The sequence below is a fragment of the Papio anubis genome, chromosome 16 (assembly GCF_008728515.1).
Source record: "Papio anubis isolate 15944 chromosome 16, Panubis1.0, whole genome shotgun sequence".
NCBI classification, from domain to species: Eukaryota; Metazoa; Chordata; class Mammalia; order Primates; family Cercopithecidae; genus Papio; species Papio anubis.
In genome coordinates this window covers 19,650,804-19,672,469 of record NC_044991.1, presented here as the reverse complement: position 1 = coordinate 19,672,469, position 21,666 = coordinate 19,650,804, and the positions used below count along the sequence as shown (strand labels likewise).

General features: G+C 48.0%; 1 long non-coding RNA gene across 1 annotated transcript; it reads left to right on the top strand.

Annotated features, from left to right (window-relative positions):
- Nucleotides 1-1,407: 1,407 nt before the first annotated feature.
- LOC108580716 lies at nucleotides 1,408-21,206 on the top strand. The gene is made up of 3 exons (XR_001892223.3): nucleotides 1,408-1,606; nucleotides 15,112-15,192; nucleotides 21,171-21,206. It is a non-coding gene; the product is annotated as an uncharacterized LOC108580716 (long non-coding RNA).
- Nucleotides 21,207-21,666: the final 460 nt, after the last annotated feature.

Genomic DNA, 21,666 nt, shown 5'->3' with positions numbered 1-21,666 from the left:
TGCCCACTGCAACCTCCACTTCCCAGGGTCAAGTGAACTTCCCACCTCAGCCTCCCCAGTAACTGGGACCACACGTGTGTGCCACCACACCCAGTTAATTTTTGTATTTGTTGTAGTGACAGGGTTTCACCATGTTGCCCAGGCTTGTCTAGAACTCCTGAGCTCAGGTGATCCACCCACCTAGGCCTCCCAAAGTGCTTGGATTACAAGCATGAGCCTCTGTGCCCAGCCAAAACAGTTTTGTGAAAAGGAGATTGAGACTGGATGTGGTGGCTCATGCCTGTAATCCCCGCACTTTGAGAGGCTGAAGCAGGCAGATGACTTGAGATCAGGGCCAACATGGTAAAACCCCCATCTTTACTAAAACATACAAAAATTAGTTGGGCGTGGTGGCACATGCCTGTAATCCTAGCTACTTGGGAGACTGAGGCAGGAGAATCACTTGAACCCAGGAGGTGGAGGTTGCAGTGAGCTGAGGCCGTGTCAGTGCACTCCAGCCTGGGCAACAAAGAAAGACTCCATCTCAGGAAAAAAAAAAAAAAAGTAAAAAAAGAGATTGATATGAGAAAAAGAATAAGACATTAAGTGAAAAAAAAAAAAAAAAAAGAATGCCAAACAAAATATACCATAATTCCTTTTTACGTAAAAAGGAAAAACCTCCATAGGAACATGAGTACATATACTGATAAATCCAGAGAAACCTGTCGTGAAAGCTCTACCCCATACTTTTGGGAAAGGGAGCAGGAATGGGTGGCTGGAAAGGGGGACATTTACTTTACAGTGAAAGTTAATTATTTGGGTAATTTTTTAATTAAAAAAAAAAATCTAGCCCCCAGAAAGAAAAAGAGGCTGGGTGCCGTCGCTCATGCCTGTAATCCCAACACTCTGGAGGTCAAGCTGGACAGATCACTTGAGTCCAGGAGTTCAAGACCAGCTGGGGCAACATGGTGAAAACTTGTCTCTTAAAAAAATAATAATAATAAAATTAAGAAAAGAAAAAAAAATGCAAAAGATAGCAGTAGAGACTGCACTCCATCCCCAGCACCTTCTTTTGTAATTATTGAGCCCACGGATTTAGGGAATTGGTATTTTGAAGAAGTAAAAATGTGTGGCTGTATCTAGACATAGGAAGGACTTAAGGAATGATCTAGTCCAGTATATTTATTCTGTAGGTGAGGAAACTGAGGTCCAGGGAGGGACTGGGGCCTGTTCAATGCCAGAGCTCATTGGGCCTGGGCTGAAGTCCAGGTCTCAGACGAAGCTCCCAGCTCTGCCCCCGCACTGCACTCTGCACAAATTGTTTCGTGTCTCCAGGAAAGGGGAGTTTATAAATTTGGCCACATTTTGGAACAACAGAGCCATAAATGGACATGACCGAGGGAGGCTGGGAGGTATCTGACCTTTGAGGCTGGGGGCGGGGATGGGAAGAGAGGACAGGGCAGGCAGGCTCAGCCACAGCCCAGATTCCTGCATCCAGGGGAAAATAATGTGGAGAAAGGAGCCATTCCAGGGGGAGGCTGAAGTGAAGCTGGTGAATGTGGAGGGCCAGGCCAACCAGGTTCAAACACCGGCCTCTGCCCCCACCCCCACCACCTACAGACTTTGGGTAAGTGCCTTCACCTCTCTGAGCCTCAGTGGTCACCAAACCTAGTGAATGGCAAGGATATCTGGCAAGTGTGTGAAAATGGCAGATGGCCAGGCCCCAACTCCAACTTACGGAGAATCAGACTCTTCTAGGACGGGGCTGGGATACTCTGATGTAGCTAGTGAACTGGAGTTCAGGAGTCAGTGACATTCAGGCACTTCAAACAGGCTTTGCACATCATTATTATTTTATTTTTATTATTATTATTGAGACAGAGTCTTGCTCCGTCACCCAGGCTGGAATGAGGGGCACAATCTCGGCTCACTGCAAGCTCCACCTCCCAGGTTCAAGCAATTCTCCTACGTCAGCCTCCCAAGTAGCTGGGATTACAGGCACACACCACTATGCCTGGCTAATTTTTTGTATTTTTAGTAGACACAGGGCTTCACTATGTAGCTCAGGCTGGTCTTGAACTCCTGACCTCAGGTGATCCACCCGCCTCGACCTCCCAAAGTGCTAGGATTACAGGCATGAGCCACCGTGCCTGGCAACCGGTTTGTTCTTTTTTTGAAGCAGGGTCTCACTTTGTCACCCAGGCTGGAGTACAGTGGCTCAATCACACATCTTTGCAGCCTCGACCTCCCAGGCTCAAGTGGTCCTCCTGCCTCAGCCTCCCCAGTAGTTAGGACTATAGGCACGCACCACCACACCTGGCTAGTTTTTTTTTTTTATTAGAGACTACGTCTCACTATGTTGTCCAGGCTGATCTTGAACTCCTGAGCTCAAGCGATCCTCCCGCCTCAGCTTCCCAAAGTGTTAGGATTACAGGCATGAGCCACCACACCCAGCCCCCAAATCCTTATTTTGATTAGACTCTGTTGCCTGTAGATGGAAATCCAGACTGCACAGCCTGGCATTCACGACTTCACAGCAACCTCCTGAACAGTCATAAACTTCATACACTACCTGACCATCCCTCATCCCTCAATTCCTTCAACAAGCACATGGATAGTGCCCTCTCCGCAGCCCCAGATAAAATCGGGTCTCTGCCCTCCCTGGGGGTCCTAAGTGTGAATAAATTAAATTCCACACCCCAAGGTTTTCTTGTTTTTCCAAACACTTTCTTGCTCACACCTTCGAACCCCACTGTCATAGGGGAAAACCGACCAACAACCCCTCCCACCTAAAGCTTTCCTGGTTCTCTGCACCCCCTGGCTGGGTCACCATTTACTGTGGGTTCTACCCTTCTCATGAATGAATGAGTGAGTGAGTGAATGAATGAATCCCAACTAACTTCCCTCTGGTCCCTAGCACTCAGTTTGTGGCCAATAATGTTTATTGAAATACAATGGAATATGGATTTTCTAAGCCAGTTTTGATCTGAATGCAACAAACACTGAGAAACAGTGTCAGTCGACAAGCATTTATTGAGTAGCTACTATGTGCCTGGCACGTGGAAACAAAGCAGATCATTCCAAATATAGTAAGTGTTACAAGTGCTACGCGAGAGAGAGAGAGAGACTGAGAGGTGCTGTTTCATATGGAATGGTCAGGGAAGCCCTTTGGAGGAGGTGGCATTTGCGCTGGAGACCTGAAGACTGAGACAGGTGGCCTGCAGAGCCCTGGAAGGGTGACTTGATTTGGGTTTGAGCAGAGCTTTCTGACTTCTGGGTGGTGAATGGAGGTGGGGTGGAGGCAGTGGCCAGAGCCAAGTGACATGATGAACAGTGGTGTGGAGAGGTGGGGCCCAGCCGCGTGAAGACAGACACCACAGGGGGGCTCTGCTGCTTGGGTGGGATCCCCGGCCTTCTTCCAAGCTTTACATTATTTGATTCTCTGAGGCTTATCTGTGTTTTAAACACACACACACAAGCAAGTAAAGAAAACCACCCCCGCCCCCCCTCCCAGCTTCAGAAGTTGGCTAAAGCCCGCAGGGTTGTTTGTTTGTTTTGTAAAAAATATGTTTTCCACTGAATCTTCAGTTTTTTGTTTCCAGCAGCTGGCACCCACCCAAGGGAACAAGTTAGCTGGGACAAACGGGGCTTCCGTCCCTCTGTCATTGTCCTCTGGATCACAGCTCGTGGCCGCTAAGAGGGTCATTTCCTGTGGCCGAGAGGCAGGGCCGAGAAGGTGAAGTGTGGGGGCCAGGCCTTCCCACGGATGCAGCTGGGTCAGCTGCATTTCCCCAGAGGACACTGCTTCAGGGGAGGGGGTGGGGCAGGAGAAAGGCAGCCCCTGAGGTCAGGCTTGCAGCTCTGGCCCAGCAGTTCAATATTAAGTCAGTTACTTGAGGTTTAACAACACCACGGAGCGAGGCTCCCAGGCTAGCCCTCAAGAAGAGCCTATTGCACAGATATTGGAAAGTCATTTGTTTTGTTTGTTTGTTTTGAGACAGAGTCTCACTGTGTCACCCAAGCTGGAGTACAGTTGCGCGATCTCGGCTCACTGTGCCATCACTTGAACCCCCTCTGCCTCCCGTTTCAAGCGATTCCCATAGCCTCAGCCTCCCAAGTAGCTGGAATTGCAGGCTTGCACCACCATGCCCAGCTAATTTTTGCACTTTTAGTAGAGACAGGGTTTCACCATGTTGGCCAGGCTGATCTCAAACTCCCAACTTCAGGTGATCTCCCCGTCTCGGCCTCCCAAAGTGCTGGAATTACAGGTGTGAGCCACAGCACCTGACCTGGAAAGTCACTTGTGTGGGATGAGAGGTACCCAGCCCATACACAAGATGGTCGGGGCACACGATTTGAAAACCCATCAAATTCAGGTCACATGACCTGAGAATGAGGTGAGACTGAGCTGTGTCTGGAAGACAGAAAAGCCCTTCCCCCACTATAGACCAGAGCAGGGGGCGCTAGGCATGGGGACCACTGAATTCCATGTCCCTGCAAGCCACATATATACCAAAATTCTGTTGAATTTCTAGGCTCAGCCCCTCCTGGTTATAATCTGGTTTCTCAAACTGGCTCTCTGTCCCCAGAAAGAGGAAGAAGGGTGCCGGGGCAGTGTCCAGCCCATATCCATCTAACTCCTCACACACTGATATTGTTTGGCTGTGTCCCCACCCAAATCTCAACTTGAATTGTATCTCCCAGAATTCCCATGTGTTGTGGGAGGGACCCAGGGGGAGGTAATTGAATCATGGGGGCCAGTCTTTCCCATGCTATTCTTGTGATAGTGAATAAGTCTCATGAGATCTGATGGGTTTATCAGGGGTTTCTGCTTTTGCTTCTTCCTCATTCCTCTTGCTGCTACCATGTATGAAACGCTTTTCACCTTCCACCATGATTGTGAGGCCTCCCCAACCACGTGGAACTGTAAGTCCAATTAAACCTCTTTTTATTCCCAGCCTTAGTATGTTTTTATCAGTAGCGTGAAAACAGACTAATACACACACCTGTGAGTTTTACATCAAGATCATGTGCCTTCCTCTCAGCCATTCAGCCTCACTTATAACCTTCAGTCACCATGGCCCACTTCAGACTCCTCCTTCCTGCCTCAGGGCCTTTGCCCATGACTTCCTTTGCCTAGATCTCAAGTCAAAGTGCTCAAGACACCCTAAACTTTTCCTCTCAGAGCTAACTCCCAACTGACAATAGTGATTTGTGTAGTCATTCACATGATATTGTCTTCCTCCAAAGCACCATTGAAGACATTCTAAAAAGCAAGACAGGCACAGTGGCTCACACTTATAATCCCAACTATTTGGAAGGCCAAGGCAGGAGGATTGCTGGAGCACAGGAGTTTGAGACCAGCCTAAAAAACATAGTGGGACCTTGTCTCTACAAAAAAAAATAAAGAATAAAAAAATTAGCCAGGTGTGGTGGTGTATACCTGTTTTCCCAGCTACTCAAGAGGCTGAGGCTGGACGATTGCTTGAACCTGGGATGATCACTTGAGCCCAGGAGGTGGAGGCTGCAGTGAGCCATGATGATGCCACTGCACTCCAGCCTGGGTAACAGAGTGGGACCCTGTCTCAAAAAAAATTAAAAAGCGAGAAAAAGCAAAAGGAAGTGAGTGGTTGGTTTTTATGGACCAAGCCTGAAAACAGCACATGTCCCTTCTGCTCACAATTCATTGGCTGGAATCAGTCACATGGTCCCCTAACAGCAAGGTAGGCTGGGAAATGCGGTCTAGTACAGTGTTGAAGAGGAGGATGTGGACCACAGTGGGGTAAGGTGGTTCCTCAAAATGAGAAGAAAGGGGTGATGGGGGCCTGGACAGGCAAAAGGCCCACTATGCACTCCACATGGCCTCTATAACCCTACTCAGGGAGGGGAAGGCGTGTCTCCTGGGCCTCTGTCTGCCTTTTCCTGTGGATGGAAAACTCATTAGTGGTCAGCTTCTGGAGCAGATACCACCCATATGCCCCTGATGATACCTCTACCCGTCAAAGGCTTCTTACTGTGAATGTAACTGCTTGACTGTGTTGTTCTGACCTCGGGAGCACACTTGGGCCTCTCCTCGGGCAAGCAGGAAGGCTGAGTTCCAGAAGCATCCCTCAACCAGTGAAAGATGAGATGTTGGTGGCTAGATACTCCAGCTGCCTTGCTCCTTGGTTGGGATGAGTGTCTCTGAGCTTTCCCTGGTGGGGTTGAGCTGCAGTTGCCTATTGCGGTATGCTTTCAATTTATTTATTGAATTTATTGGCTGCTTTCCTTTCCCCATCCCCACTCCCCTGCAGGGGATTCCCTGGGACCACCTCCCAGACAGATCACTTGAACTTAAATACTTGTCTTAGGGCCTGCTTATGGGAGGACCCAAACAAAGGCAGCTCCCCAACAGCGGGGACAAGGGACAGTGACGTGGACTCTTCTCCCCTACCTCCTGTCTTGTGCTTCATGCACACACAATCATTCTTTCTTTCTTTCTTTTTTTTTTTTTTGAGACAGGGTCTCACTCTGTTATTGAGGCTGGAGTGCAGTGGTGCGATTTGGCTCACTGAAACCTCGACTTCCCGGGCTAAAACAACCCTCCCATCTCAGCCTTTCAGGTACCTGGGACTACAGCCGCGTGCCACCACACCTGGCTAATTTTTTGTATTTTTTGTACAGATGGGGTCTCACTGTGTTGCCCAGGCTGGTCTCAAACTCCTGGGCTCAAGCGATCGGCTCACCTTGGCCTTCCAAAATACTGAGGTCACAGGTGACAGCCACTGTGACTTGCCAATCATTCTTTTTTATTTTCTTTCTTTCTTTTTTGAGATGGAGTCTCGCTCTGTCGCCCAGGCTGGAGTGCAGTGGTGCGATCTTAGCTCACTGCAAGCTCCGCCTCCCGGGTTCACGCCATTCTCCTGCCTCAGCCTCCCAAGTAGCTGGACTACAGGTGCCCGCCACCACGCCCGGCTCATTTTTCGTATTTTTAGTAGAGACAGGGTTTCACCGTGTTAGCCAGGATGGTCTCGATCTCCTGACCTTGTGATCCGCCTGCCTCGGCCTCCTTCATTCTTTTTTATTACTGTTTAGAAACACAGAAAACACATGTCAATGGGTTGATCATCTTGGCTAGAACTGCTGCAGACTTACCAGGGAGAGGACCTCACGCACTTGGGAGAAAAAGCCTTGGAGGATTTATCTACTCTTCCTGTTTCTTTCCCACACACAGGAAATCCTGGGCAGGCAGAGCTTCCTGACCCAGGGGGAGCTGGTAGCAGCGTTGGGTCAAGAATCGCTTCCTGAAAGGAAATGTTTGGGTGGTCCTAGGGAATCCACACTGCCTTCCTCACAGCCTAGAGAAAGGGAAAGTTCAAAGTTCTGGATTCTAATCTCCACTCTGCCACTGGTCTCCTATGCTATTCTAGGCTGTGCCTTCCCCACCCTAGGGCCTTAGATTACCATCTATGAAGTACAGAGATAACAGAATAAATGTGCTCTGGGGTATCTTAGAATTGCTACATTCTGGCTTTGCACAATGGCTCACACCTGTAATCCCAGCACTTTGGGAGGCTGGGATTACTATCTCAAACTTTCTGTGGGTCAGGTATTGGGAATGGCTTAGTTAGGTGATTCTAGCTCAGAATCTCTGAGTTGATTTGTGGCCAGGTTTTTTTTTTAATTGGGTTTTTTGTTTGTTTGTTTGTTTGTTTGTTTTGAGATGGAGTCCCGCTCTGTCTCCAGGCTGGAGTGGCGTGCTGCGATCTCGGCTCACTACAACCTCCACCTCCCAGGTTCAAGCGATTCTCCTGCCTCAGCCTCTGGAGTAGCTGAGACTACAGGTGCACGCCACCACGCCCAGCTAATTTTTGTATTTTTAGTAGAGACGGGGTTTACGGACTTACAGTTCCGTAAAATCAGAGGTATAGCATGCCAGGTGGGGCCACAGGGAGAAGCACTAGCGTCAGTAGAAAGGCAGAAAGGAATAAGGAGAAGGCATAGCCACAGGTTTATTGTGGTTTCCACGGGAAAGGCAAAGCAGGGTGTGGTAAACAGTTTAGGACTGCCTAGTTTGAATCATTCCAGATAGCTGTGGGGAACAGGGGCTGTCCCTAGTTGTCCGGTACCTGGCCCTAGACTGATTTAGGGCAGGGTATATGAGAATTGGATAAAGGAGGTTGAGGGTATGGACTTGAAATTCATTGGTTTGTGTATAAAACATGGGCTCACTGACAAGTTGTTCACTGTCTCTAGAAATTACCTACCCCTAAAAGCAGCAGTCTCTTTCCAGTCGGCAAGCCCTCCCTTAAATATGTCAAAAACAACATAAAATATGAGAAAATGTCCAGTGTAACATAGATTTAATATAAACAGTGGTGCATTAATACACCCCAAAAGAAGTCCCAGATGGGCTGTTTTTATGCCTTAAAACACACACACACACACACACACACACACACACGGAAACACGCACACTCAAAGAAAATGAAAAATGATGGGGGGCAGTGGCTCACATTTCTAATCCCAGCACACTTTGGGAGGTTGAGGCAGGAAGATCACTTGAGCCTGGGAGTTCAAGACCAGTCCGGACAACATAAGGAGACCCCCATCTCTACAAAATATTTTTAGGCTGGGTACAGTGGCTCACGCCTGTAATCCCAGCACTTTGGGAGGCTGAGGTGGGCAGATCATGAAGTCAAAAGATCAAGACCATCCTGGCCAACATGGTGAAACACCGTCTGTACTAAAAATACAACAAGTAGCTGGGCGTGGTGGCACGCGCCTGTAGTCCCAGCAACTAGGGAGACTAAGGCATGAGAATCGCTTGAACCTGGGAGGCGGAGGTTGCAGTGAGCCAAAATCACACCACTGGCAACACAGCGAGACTCTGTCTCAAAAAAAAAAAAAATTATCAGGCATGGTGGCAGGTGCCTGTAATCCCAGCTACTTGGGAGGCTGAGGCAGGAGAATTGCTTGAACCAGAGGTGGAGGTTGTAGTGAGCTGAGATTGTGCCACTGCACACAAGCCTGGGTGACAAGAGCGAAAACTCGGTCTCAAAAAAAAAAGAAAAATGTTTTTAAATTAGCCAGGCATGGGAGTGGGTGCAGTGGCTAACACGTGTAATCCCAGCACTTTGGGAGGCCGAGGCAGGCAGATCACCTGAGGCTGGGAGTTCACGACCAGCCTGGCCAACATGGCGAAACCCCATCTCTACTAAAAATACAAAAATTAGCCAGGCCTAATGGTGTACATCTGTAATTCCAGCTACTCGGGAGGCTGAGGCACAAGAATCACCTGAACTTGGGAGGTGGAGGTTGCAGTGAGCCGAGATTGTGCTACTGCACCCCAACCTGGGTAACAGAGCAAGACTCTGTCTCAAAAAAAAAAAAAATTTGCCAGGCATGGAGGTGCATGCCTATAGTCCCAGCTACTCAGGAGGCTGAAAGGAGGCTCACTTGAGCCCCAGAGTTCCAGGCTGCAGTGAACCATGATCATGCCACTGCACTCCAGGCTGGGCAACAGAGCAAGACCCTCTCTCTAAAAAAAAAAAAAGAAGAAGAAGAAACTGTGCACGGTGGCTCACACCTATAATCCCAGCACTTTGGGAGGCTGAGGCAGGCAGGCCACGAGGTCAGGAGTTCGAGACCAGCCTGACCAATATGGTTAAACCCCATCTCTACTAAAAATACAAAAATTAGCTGGGCATGGTGGCACACGCCTGTAATCCCAGCTACTCAGGAGGCTGAGGCAGGAGAATCGCTTGAACCCAGGAGGCAGAGGTTGCAGTGAGCTGAGATTGTGTCACTGCACTCCAACCTAGGTGACAGAGTGAGACTCCGTCTCAAAAAAAACAAAAGAAAAAGAAAGAAAGAAGAGAGGAAGAGAGAAAGAGAGGAAGGAAGGGAGGAAGGAAGGAAGGAAGGAAAGAAAGAAGGAAGGAAGAAAGGAAGGAAGGGACGGAGGGAAGGAAAAGAAAAGAAGGAAGACAGGAAGAAAGAGGAAGAAAGGAAAGAAAGAAAAGAAAGAAGAAAGAAAGAAAGAAAAGAGAGAAAGAAAAAAAGAAAGAAAATAAAAATATTAATACAGGCATATCTCTGGTTTATGCTGTTGTCAGAATGTTGGCCCACGCTGCAGTCATTCAAAGGCTTGCCTGGGTCTAGAGCCACTTTTAAGTTTGCTCACTCACATGCCTGGCAAGCTGGGGCTAGCTGTTGATGGGAGGACTTAGTTTCTCCCCATGCAGGCCTCTCCATAGGGCTACTGAGTATCCTTACAACATGGCATCAGGCTTCCTCTAGAATGAGTAATTTAAGAGAGCAAGGCAGAAGCAACAATGGTTTTTATGAGCTGCCCTCAGAAGTCACTCTTTGAAATGAATCACTGAGTCCAGCCTACTTTCAAGGGGAAGGGATGAGTCTCCACCTTCTGAAAGGAGAGATGTCAAGGAACTTGCAGGCATAACTTAAAACCATCAGATCTGCTGGGCCCAGTGGCTCATGCCTGTAATCCTAGCACTTTGGGACGCCAAGGCAGGAGGCTCACTTGAGGCTAGGAATTTGAGATCAGCCTGGGCTGATCAGATGGGACATAGTGAGATCCCATCTCTACACATTTTTTTTTTTTTTAATTAGCCAGGTGTGGTGGCATGCACCTGTTGTCCCATCTACTGGGGAGGCTGAGATGGCAGGATCTCAGCCACAAGTTCAAGGCTGCCATGAGCTATGATCACATCACTGCACTCCAGCCTGGGCAACAGACTGAGACCCTGTCTCTATAAAAATAATAATAATAATAACCATCAGATCATTTCTTACTACAAGGGAGTTAGGGAAAACAACAGAGAACAGGATTGTCATGACTAGCTTAGACCAATCACAGTTCACCAACTGGGACACACTGGCACCACAGACAGAAATCAGGGCTCAGTTATCAAGGAAGGAGAAGGAAGGTTAATGGGGAGGCAGTCAAGAGTATCTGCCACAGTCAGGATGATGCAGGAGGAAGAAAATAGGGTTGCTCGATAAATGTATATCCTGATACTCCATGGGACGTAAACTAAAACGTTGTTTATCTGAACTCAAATTCAACTGGGTGTCCTACATTTATATTGGCTCAATTTAGTATCCCTAAGTGAGAAACAAGCTTCAGCAGCCATTGCAGGAAGTCAGCAAGGACGGGGACTTCTTTGGAAAGAGAAACAAAAGAAGACCTAGGGTGATCTGGGGAGGAGAGGCAAGTCATTGGGACAGAAAAAGAGGAGGTGGCCAGGCACAGTGGCTCAGACCTGTAATCCTAACACGTTGGGATCTGCCCGAGATGGGGAGATCACTTGAGTCCAGGAGTTGGAGACCAGCCTGGGCAATGTGGCAAAACCCAGTCTGTACTAAAAGCACAAAAAATAGCTGGGTGTGGTGGGACATGCCTATAGTCCCAGCTACTCTGGAGGCCAAGGTAGGAGCATCACCTGAGCCTGGGAGGTCAAAGCTGCAGTGGGCTGTAATCACACCACTGCTCTCCAGCCTGGGCAACAGAGTGATATAGTCATACCCTGCAGTCCAACCTGGGCAACAGAGCAATACCTTGTCTCAAAAAAAGAAAGACAGGAGATTGGGGAGGTTGAGGTCTCTTGTTTCTTATTCCCTGCTGCCACCCCAACACCACATATAGACTCTACCATCACCACCACAAAAAAAGTGTCCACACTTTTTTTTTTGTTTTGAGACAGAGTCTTGCTCTGTCGCCCAGGCTGGAGTGCAGTGACACCATCTCGGCTCACTGCAACCTCTAACTCCAGAGTTCAAGCAATTCCCCTGCCTCAGTCTCCTGAGTAGCTGGGATTACAGGCGCCCGCCACCATATCCAGCTAATTTTTGTATTTTTAATAGAGATGGGGTTTCACCATGTTAGCCAGGCTGGTCTCAAACTTCTGACCTCAAGTGATCCGCCTGCCTCAGCCTCCCAAAGAGCTGGGATCACTTGTGTGAACCACTGTGCCTGGCCCCTGCCCCGCATTTTTTTTTTTTTTTTTTTTGGAGATGGGGTCTCACTCTGTCTCCCAGGCTGGAGTGCAATAGCCAATCACAGCTCACTGCAGCCTCAACCTCCCAAACTCAGGTGATCTTCCTACCTCAGCCTCCTGAGTAGCCAGGACCATGGGCACGCACTACCATGCCCAGCTGATTTTTACAATATTTTTGTAGAGATGGGGTCTCCCTATATTGCCCAAGCTGGTATGTTCATTCTTCATCTCAAAACATAGCCAGGAAGCTCTAGCCAGGAGCACTTCTCTTTCCAACACCCTGAAAAACAGCTCATAAAGCTGAAATGGGGGCTGAGGGGCGTGCTGCAAAATATGTCCCAGGGGTATGGGAACTGGGAGCCTCACTACGTGACCTCAGGCAAGGCCCTTCCCTCTCTGGGCCTCCTTTTCCTTGGCTGTATAATGAGGGATTGATCTAAATTGTCTCCGAGGGCCCTGTTACTGGGACTGTGTGTCTCCCTCCCAAAAGGAAAACCTAGAGGGAACCAAAAAGATATGGGTGGTTTCTCTTGTTCCATCTCCAAGCCCCAAATTTGGACGAAAATATCCAGTGTGACATAGATTTAATATAAACACTGGTGCATTAATACTCACAAATACCCCAAAAGGAGTCCCAGATGGGCTATTTTTATCCCTTAAAACACACACACACACACACACAGAAACACACAACACTCCAATCCCCGTCATCCGCACTGGGTCAGTATCTCCAGTCAGTTTTTACGAGAAGAGAGAGTTCCAGTTAAAGGGAACTAATCAAACAGCTTTGACTTAGGGCGGGAAAGAGGCTGTCGAAAGCCTCCTCGCTGGGCATGATGTCACCACAATTGTGCATTTCTCATGACCCAAGAATGTGAATGTGTTTGCACTGCACATCAGAGCCAGAGCCGGTGATGCAAGCACAGCCTGGTAAACAGGCCCCAGACAGGCAGGCCCTGTGAGGAGCTGTGGTGCAGAGGCCTGGCAGGGGCCCAGCTAGTGTTTAACTCCTTCCTGGCAGAACTGGCTGCTGGGCCAAGGTTTGGTCAAGGGGCCTTCTCCACCCAGTCCCTGCTTCTCTCTGAGGCACAGTCCCTGTTAGTGGCAAGCCCTCAATCTGGAGACACCAAGACCTGCATTCCCACCCACCTGCATGTTTTGCTTGCTCGGGAGCCTGAGATAGGTGACTGTCTGGTTCTGAGTCTTAGTGTCTCAGTTTTCTTATCTGTACAATGGGAAGAGGAATCAGGCCCTCAGTCTCATACCTGCAGCTCCAAGTCCAGAAAATTCAGACAACCAAAGGCTTTTCTGCACACTTAGTGAAAACTTATTCAGGAGCAATATCTGACCTGGATTGACTGAGGCTGTGCAATCTGTTCATTTCACTTAGAGTCAATACTCACAATTCGAGCTACAGAAATATTCACATGTTTCATTGGAGATGGATGGATCCAGACTCCACTGGATCACCTTTTAAAGTCTAAAAAAAATCCTGAATTCTCAGGCTGGGAGCAGTGGTTCATGCCTGTAATCCCAGCACTTCGGGAGGCCAAGGCAGGAGGATCACTTGAGCCCAGGAGTTTGAGGTTGCAGTGAGCCATGACTGTGCCACTGCACTCTAGCCTGAATAACAGATTGAGACCCTGGATCCAAAAAAAAAAAAAAAAAAAAAGAATTCTGAAACCTATCCAGCCACAAGTGTGTTGATCAGGTCTCATGGACCTGAGGCACCTGCCTCTAGCCTGTTGGGACACTTACTGAGCGACTGCCTTCTGCTAGAATGTCAGCCCCCAAGGACAGGGCTTAACTCTGTTTCCAATGTGTCCCCAGCAGCCAGTGCAGTACCTGGCACGTAGCAAGCACCCAAACAATAGTTCTTAAATCTTTAACTGAAGTTATTCATCCCGCATACATGCCATGGTGATGAGTATGGGAAACTGAGGCCCAAGCCTCTGAGCTGGCCTGCCCTGGATCTTTTCCCACAGATGATGTTCTGACTTTCCCCAAAAAAGGTAGCTGTTCACATTTCTCTGCCAGCAGCTCACAAACAGCTTGATGACCCCCCTCCAACATTCCAGGGCAGCTGGCTGGTTTTGCGGGCACCGATTAGTTTTCTTTGGCCAAAGGTTCAGCTGATTAAAAAGGGGGGCCCCCATGCATTAAAGCTGGGGGTGGGGAATGGGCAGTCACACAGTAGAGTAGGGGCTGAAGGTGTCATTAAAGCTTGGGCGGGGGGAGTGGAAATAGAATCTGCTAACTGGCCTGAGACTAAGAACCAATCCCCGGATTCTTCCAGAGGACTGTGAATGTGCTAGTCAGGCTCTGCCTTAATCCTAAAGCTGGAGAATTATCCAGACCCATGCAGAGCTGCCAGGAAGAAAAAAAGCCTCCCCAATGTGGTCTGCCCTACCCCCACCTGCCATGAGGCCCTGAGAAACTCCCTTTTCCTCTCTGGGCTTCAGCATGAAGGACAGTGGATCAGAGCTCCTGAGATCATGGACTTAGACTCAGGTTCAGGCCCAGACTCTTCCTCTTGCTGGGCAAGGAGCTAGGGCAAGTAAATTTCAAGCCTTAGCTATCACATCTGTAAAATGGCACTAAGTTATAGGGATATTATCCAGATGAATGTGTCTGGTACATAGTAGCAATAAAAAAGACGTTAGCTGGCCAGGCACGGTGGCTCACGTCTATAGTCCCAACACTTTGGGAGGCCAAGGAGGATGGATCACTCGAGGCTAGGAATTGGAGACCAGCCTGGCCAACACAGTGAAACCCTGTCTCTACCAAAAATACAAAAATTAGCTAGGTGCGGTGGTTTGTGTCTGTAATCCCAGCTACATGGGAGGCTGAGACGGGAGAATTGCTTGAACCTGGGAAATGGAGGTTGAAGTGAGCCGAGATCGGGCCATTACACTCCAGCCTGGGCAACAGAGAGAGATTCTGTCTCAAAAAAAGAGAAACATTAGCTAATATTACCCTCAGCATGGATACTCCTACCAGTCTGATGTTCTATTTTAGGCACTTAGTACCATAATAGCCTCATTGTTGGAGCACTCACTGTGTTCCCGGTACTACGCTAAGTGCTTCACAAGCGTTTTTTCATTTCTTCCTCCCAACATCTCTCAAATAGGTACTAGCACTGTCCTCATTACTCAGGGGAGAAGTCTGCGGTTCAGCGCGGTGAAGTGATTCCTCTAAGGCTGCATAACTTGTAAGTGGCAGAGCTACGACCCGTCAGAATCTAAAGCGCTTCATACCACACCTACAGGAAATATCTAGCAGCCAGTTTTTTTTTTGTTTGTTTTTTTGTTTTTTGTTTTTTTTTTTGGAGACGGATCTCACTCTGTCGCCCAGGCTGGAGTGCAGTGGCCGGATCTCAGCTCACTGCAAGCTCCGCCTCCCGGGTTTACGCCATTCTCCGGCCTCAGCCTCCCGAGTAGCTGGGACTACAGGCGCCCGCCACCTCGCCTGGCTAGTTTTTTGTATTTTTTAGTAGAGACGGGGTTTCACCGTGTTAGCCAGGATGGTCTCAATCTCCTGACCTCGTGATCCACCCGTCTCAGCCTCCCAAAGTGCTGGGATTACAGGCTTGAGCCACCGCGCCCGGCCTCTAGCAGCCAGTTCTATGCTCAGTCTCTTGAAGCATGAGATTCCAGGCCCCTAATATGGCGTGTGACTGTGGGCAGTACGGAGGCCTCAATTCTCCCATCTGAACCACGGGGAAGGGCCCCCCTGCCCTGAATCCTCTACAGGGCTGAGAGGAGGGCTCTGGAAACCTTGAAAAGGACTTTGCAGACTCTGAGCTGGGATGGGCACCCTCAAAGGCTTGGTTAGGAGGGAGACAAGAGAAAGAATTAATCCGCTTCCTGCCAAGGAAGCCAAGACCTGAAGGAGAAATGGTCCCTGTCCTCCTCCAGGGCCTGCCCCTCAGCATAGTTCCTCCGTCTGTTAGGAGTGGGGCAGAACTGCCAGTGGTTAAGAACTTGGCCAAGTCTCAGCTCCACTCATCTCTGGCTGTATGTTCTTTATACTTCCCCTCTCTGAGTGTCAGGCTTCTCAACTGTGAAATGGGGGTGATAATGATAACAACCTTACCAGGACTGTAGTAAGGACAAGGCTTGGCCCATTGGTTCATTGTCTTACTTAGCCTATTCCTGTTGTTATAACAAAATACCTCAGACTCGGTAATATATAAACAACAGAAATATGTTGCTCATAGTTCTGGAGGCCAAGAAGTCTAAGAACAAGGTGTCAGTAGATTGGGTGTCAATGAGGGCCTGTTCCTCGTAGATGACGCCTTCTATGTGTCCTTACATGGTAGAGGGGTGAACAAACTCCCTCAGGCTTCTTTTATAAGGGCACTAATCCCATTTATAAGGATGGAGCCTCATTAAGTGATAGCCCCCAAAAGCCCCACCTCTTAATATCACCACATTACAATTACATTTCAATATATAAATTGGAGGAGACACATTGAGACTATACCACCCATTGATATTGATTGAATAATTATCTTTTTGTTTCTTTTTTTTAAGATAGAGTCTAACTCTGTTGCCTAGGCTGGAGTGCACTGGCACGATCTTGGCTCACTGCAACCTCTACCTCCTGGATTCAAGTGATTCTTCTGCCTCAGCCTCCAAAGTGGCTGGGATTACAGGGGCACGCCACCACGCCTGGCTAATTTTTGTATTGTTAGTAGAGACAGAGTTTCACCACGTTGGCCAGACTGGTCTCAAACTCCTGACCTCATGTGATGCACCCACTTCAGCCTCGCAAAGTGCTGGGATTACAGGCATGAGCCACCATGCCCGCCCTGAATAATTATCTTTTGACACCTGGTCTGCAATTCTCATGGAGTTTCCAGTCTGGAAGAAGAGTCTGTATGTAATGTGCTTGGCACAGATAGGTGCCCAATGGGTGGGTGGATGGATGGATGGATGGATGAGATGAGTGACTTACTGCAGGTCTCACAGTTATGAAGTAACTCCTCCTGATACCTCACACTGGCCACCAAAGACACATCAAGCATTGATTAGAGAAGTACTCCGTGGACCAAATTACATGAGTAAAGTCTTAGAATTAGGAATTATTGCAGTACTAGTCAGCAGAGTGGTGCAGCGGAAGCATGCTGGGCCCATAACCCAGAGGTCGATGGATTGAAATCATCCTCTGTTATGAATTTTACAGCTAAATGCACGCGAAAAAAAAAAAGTCCCTAGGAATTATTGCAGCATGGATGAGAGACACTCATTTTATGTTCACTTTTACTACTTTTCCCAACAAGATCTGCCAGAGCCCCCTGGAGCAGAGCCAGGAGGTTGAGTAGGGAGTAGCGCCCCACAGCCCAGATGAGCAGGCAGGAGCAGGCCAAGCCTGAGGGTCGGGCCTCAGAGGGCCTGGTCTGGCCATATTTGGTTTTCAAGGAACTGGAAGGCTTCTCACCTCCTCTGCTGTCCAGGCACAGAAGCAAGGCCACCCACAGTTGCTGAGTCAGGGAGGCCCCTAGGGCAGGAACAGAGGCCCCACAATGGGGTAACTTGAACACAGTGGTTCAGAGCCTGGTCTCTTAGTGTCAAGAAGATATGATGCCAGGAACAGTGGTGTGTCCCTGTGGTCCCCGCTCCTCGGAAGGCTGAGGCAGGAGGATAAGCCTAGGGATTCTTGAGCCCAAGAGTTCTAGGCTGTAGTGTGCTATCTTGATCGAGAGTCTATGCTAAGTTCAGCTTCAGTATGGTGATCTCCTGTAAGCAGGGTTGTCTAAGGAGGGTTGAACAGGCCCAGGATGGAAATGGAGCAGGTCAAAACTGTGCTATCAGTGGTGGGATTGTGATTGTGAATAGCCACTGCATTCCACCCTGGACAACATAGTGAGACTCCGCCTCTAAAAGTAAATAGGCTGGGCGCAGTGGGCTCACGCCTGTAATCCCAGCACTTTAGGAGGCCAAGGCCCTGCGCCCGGCCTGTAACCAACTCTTATGCAACCTTCAGTGCTCAGTGTAAGGTATCCAAAAAGTTACTTCCTGACTCTGAGACTTGGATTTCCAAATTAGGAAGCTGAGGCACAGAGGGTGAGATCACATTCAAGTAAGAGACAGAGCTAGAGGCCGGGCGCAGTGGCTCACACCTGTAATCCCAGCACTTTGGGAGGCTGAGGCAGGCAGAACACGAGGTCAGGAGTTCGAGACCAGCCTGACCAACATGGAGAAACCCTGTCTCTACTAAAAATACAAAATTAGCTGGGCATGGTGGCGCATGCCTGTAATCCCAGCTACTCGGGAGGCTGAGGCAGGAGAATTGCTTGAACCCGGGAGGTGGAGGTTGCCGTGAGTCAAGATCACGCCATTGCACTTTACCCTGGGCAACAAGAGTGAAACTCTGTCTCAAAAAGAAAAGACAGAGCTAAGAAGTGCTTACAACTTCCTCACACTTATCTACATTTCCATTTCTTTTACTGAATCTTTTCCCCCTCAAATATACCCTATCAGCTTCTTTTTTTTTTTTTTTTTTTGTGATGGAGTCTTGCTGTGCCGCTCAGGCTGGGGTACAGTGGTGTGATCTTGGCTCACTGCAACCTCCACCTCCCAGGTTCAAGCAATTCTTCTGCCTCAGCCTCCTGAGTAGCTGGAATTACGGGCACACACAACCACACTGGGCTAATTTTTGTATTTTTAGTAGAAATGGGGTTTCACCATGTTGGCCAGGCTGGTCTGGAACTCCTGACCTCAAGTGATCCACCCACCTCAGCTTCCCAAAGTGCTGGGATTACAGGCATGAGTCACCACACCCGGCCCCTAGCAGCTTCTATAACACAACACTGGGCGGCTGTCCCCTCCTTGCCGCCTCCTTCAGTTCCAAATTGCCACGAAAGCCTTATTCAACTCTTTGCAATAGCCCTGTGCAAAAGGTAGGCTAGATATCATCCCCATGTCACAGATGGGGAAATTGAGGCTCAGAGAAATGAAGCAAGTTGCTTGAGGCCTTGCAAACAGCAAGAGGAGAAGACATAGGTGGACAACAGTGCTGTCTGACTCCCACTCCAGTGCTCTTTCCCCACCACAAAGAGCTGACCCTCGACCTTTCCAGATGGGAGACTTCATCTCAACTCCCACACCTACACAGGAGATTCAGATTAAAGAGAAAATAAATGTGAGATCAATTTGAAAGGAAGGGCCCTGCAGGACCAGTAGGGTATTTTGCAAATAAGTAAAAAGATAAAAATAAAAGTAAAAAATAAGCCTCCTTTAAAAATCGTAAAAGAATTGGGGGACTGAATAAGCTGTAACTGTTCTAAATCAGATCGTATTCCTACGAGACGCAGGAGACCAGAACAGCTCTCTACAGCCATTAGCTCATCTCACTCATTTACAAGGCTCTCTGCTGAGAGCCAAGAGGGGGCCCCTGACCCAGAGGAATCATTACCTGGCCAGCACTTCACTGGGATTTCATGTCCCAGTAAAGTTTTTTCCTAAATTGGGGTACACAATCGCCAACGTCTTGTTATTTGTCAAAGAATATTAAAAGGAAAAATAAATTGCTACTTTCTGCTGTTACCATCATCTCATAAAATCCAGTAACAAGGACTAATCCCAGAATTTGGCAATTTTAAAAATTACCTGTGTAAGTGACTCACTATGTTGTCCTAGTTTTCTCATTAGCCTTGGACCAGTGAGAACTGTATCTAAGATGTGCATTTGGCAACCCTCAGATGAATAGGAGAGAGAAAACATGTATGCAAATAACTCAGAGTAGCTCATTGCAACTTGGGATGAGAGCCGCATAAAACTCTTCTAATTACCTTAATTAAAAAAAAAAAAAAAAAAAAAAAAAGATTTATTGGAAGAGGGCTTCACCAGAAGATTTTTTGGATTCTGGGGGTTATGTAGTGAATAGGGATCAACAAAACAACCACTCTTGGCAAGGACAGAAAACTTCAAGAACACGTGGAATCAGCCCATTTGCATGTGCTCTCTCTTCTCTCTCTCTCTCCCCGCCCCCCCCCCCCCCCCCCCCGCCCCATTCTGTGTCTCTGCTTCTTTCTGTGCGTTAGCTGTCTTCTCACTCTAGTTACAGACAGGGTTACTTCATGTGGCAGAGAACATGGTGGCTAATGTTACCAGAAAAACTCTGAACTGGTACGATGGCAAAAGCCTGTAGTCCCAGCTACTCGGGAGGCTGAGGTGGGAGGATCGCTTGAGCCCAGGAGTTTCAGTCCAGTCTGGGCAACATAGCGAGTCTCTACCTCTAATTGGGGGGCGCGGAGGGGACACTTTAGGCAAATTAAATTTAACAAAGTGTAACCGCAGAAAGAGCAATTCACAAATCCGGCGCCTTGCAGAACCAGAATAGCTTCACAGCAACTCAGAGGCTGCCACAGGGTCAGATTACATTTATGGACAGAAAAAGGAAAGTTACATACAGAAAACAGAAGTGAGGTACAGAAACAGCTAGACTGGTTACGGTTGGCATTATTCGTATACTGTTTGAACTGTCGTCGGCCTGCGATTGGCTGAAACTCAACAGCTGTGATTGGATGAGACCTAGCCACTTGTTACAAGAGTAGTTTACGGTCTGTTTACATACCTAGTTAGATTACAGTTCACAATGTATGGAGAAACCTTTAGACCCAAATTAATATACAACAGGTAAGAAGGAGGCTTTAGGCTAAACTTAACTCAGTTTCAGTGAGAAAGACAAAAGAAAGCAACTGCCACAAAAACAGGAAAGGTGTCTGATTGGTCCAGCTGGGTCAGATGTCTACTTCTGGACCAATCAGCTGTGGGGTCTGTAACAACATGGCAGCTCCCATGAGAACTGCATGGTTGGAGTCAGAAGAGGAAGAAGCAGAACTGGGCAGGTGAACTGGGAAGAGAACACCATAGATGTCCACTATGGAGATGATAAATGCCGTAATAGATGTGCACAAAAAATGTCATGGGCATTTAGGGGATGAAGACAAAATTTCTAGCCGTGCAGCTGTGGTGGTCAGTTAGAGCTTCTTGAAAGAGGTAGCATTCGAGCTGGGCCTTGAAGCCCAGAATCATCTGGAACATACAGAACTTCTAAATACCGTCTCAAATTTGAAGAGAAAGATGAGCACTGGTAGTGGAGAAGACAGCATCCGAAAGAATTAAATATTAATGCCTCATTTTGTCAAGATTTTATAGGTTTTTTATTTTTTTATTTTTACAGATGATGTCTTGCTCTCCCTCCCAGACTGAAGTGCAGTGCAATCATAGCTCATTGCAGCCTTGAACTCCTGGACTCAAGCGGCCCTCCAGCCCCAGCCTCCCGAGTAGCTGGGACTACAGGTGTGCACCACCACACCCAGCTATAGTTTTCAAAATTTAGGTATAATTCATATATAAATTATATTTTATAGTTATTTTGGTGTTTTATTTTGAAATAATTTTAGACCTACAGAAATGTTGCAAAAATAGTTCAGAGCTATCCTAAACTCTTCATTGCCTATACCTTCACCTAGCTTTCTCTGACAGGAACATTTTACCTTACCTTAGTACAATTATCAGAACCAGGAAGTTAACACTGGTACAGTAACCTACAGACCTTATTTGAATTTTAGCTGTTTTCCTTTTGATCTAATCCAAGGTCCTACATTGCACTTAGTTGTAATGTCTTCTTAGTCTTCCCTAATCTGTGACAGCTCCTCAGTCTCTCGCTTTTTTTC